Raw genomic sequence first — 1416 nt, forward strand, 5'->3', positions numbered from 1 at the left:
TCTGAGCAAAAATGAGTTCCTATGTGAATAATATTGTTCTTCTACAAGATATATAGGAATCAATCCTGTATTTGTGTATGGTAGATTTGCAAATACATGTGTAAAATATTTACTAATCTATTTTGCTTCACCCTTTATGCAAAGTTTGTCTTCTGTTACAAAGAGCAGAAGTGTAGTGTGTAGTGTTTTTCCAATCCTTTTTTGTGTGTGGTAAAATACAAGTAACATAAAATTTACCATCTTAATTGTCATTTAAAAATATATATATATTATTTATTTGGATGCGCTGGGTCTTAGTGGCAGTATGTGGGATCTAGTTCCTCGACCAGGGATTGAACCCAGGCCTCCTGCACGGGGACATGGAGTCTCAGTCACTGGACTACCAGGGAAATCCCCATCAATCATTTTAAACTGTATGTGCACTGCGCTTAGTTGCTCAGTCGTGTCCGACTCTGCAACCCCGTGGACTGTAGCTCACCAGGCTCCTCTGTCCATGGGATTCTCCAGACAAGAATACTGGAGTGGGTAGCCATTCCCTCCTCCAGAGGATCTTCCCAAGCCAGAGATTAAACCCAGGTCTCCTGCATTGTAGGCAGATTCTTCACCATCTAAGCCAACAGGAAAGCCCAAGAATACTGGAGTGGGTAGCCAATATTCCTTGTCCAGGGGATCTTTCTGACCCAGGAATCAAACCAGGGTCTCGTGCATTGCAGGTGGATTCTTTACCAGCTGAATTACCAGGGAAGCCTGAAAACTGTATAGAGAGAAGAAAATGAAGTCACTTAGTCGTGTCCAACTCTTTGTGACCCCATGGACTGTAGCCTACCACACTCCTCCATCCATGGGATTTTCCAGGCAAGAGTACTGGAGTGGGTTGCCATTGCCTTCTCCAGGGGATCTTCCTGACCCAGGGATCGAACCTGAGTCTCCCACATTGTGGGCATGTGCTTTACCATCTGAGCCACCAGGGAAGTCATAGTTCAGTGCTATTGAGTCCATTCCTATAATTGCCAATTGTCACTAACTTCCACCTCCAGAATTCTTTTTATCTTGCAAAACTGTAACACTATCCCTTTCCCCAGGTCCTGGCAACCACCATTCTACTTTCTGTCAGTACGATTTTGACTACTCTGAGTACCCCATGTAACTGGAATCATACAGTGTGTGCTTTTTTGTGACCAGTTATTGACTTAGCACAATGTCTGTGATGTTTATCCATGTTGTAGCACATTTCAGAATTTCCTTTCTTTTTAAGGCTGAATAATATTTCACTGTACATGTATACCACCTTTTCCTTATCCACTTCATTCATCCATGGACACTTGGGGTGCTTCCATGGTTTAGCTATTTTGAATAATGCTGTGATGAACATGGATGTACAAATATCTTTTTGAGGTTCTGCTTTTAATTATTTTG

This window comes from Bos grunniens, chromosome 12 (assembly GCF_055505025.1).
Source record: "Bos grunniens cultivar Pamir isolate PY7600 chromosome 12, Bosgru_T2T1.0, whole genome shotgun sequence".
In the NCBI taxonomy this organism is placed as follows: domain Eukaryota; kingdom Metazoa; phylum Chordata; class Mammalia; order Artiodactyla; family Bovidae; genus Bos; species Bos grunniens.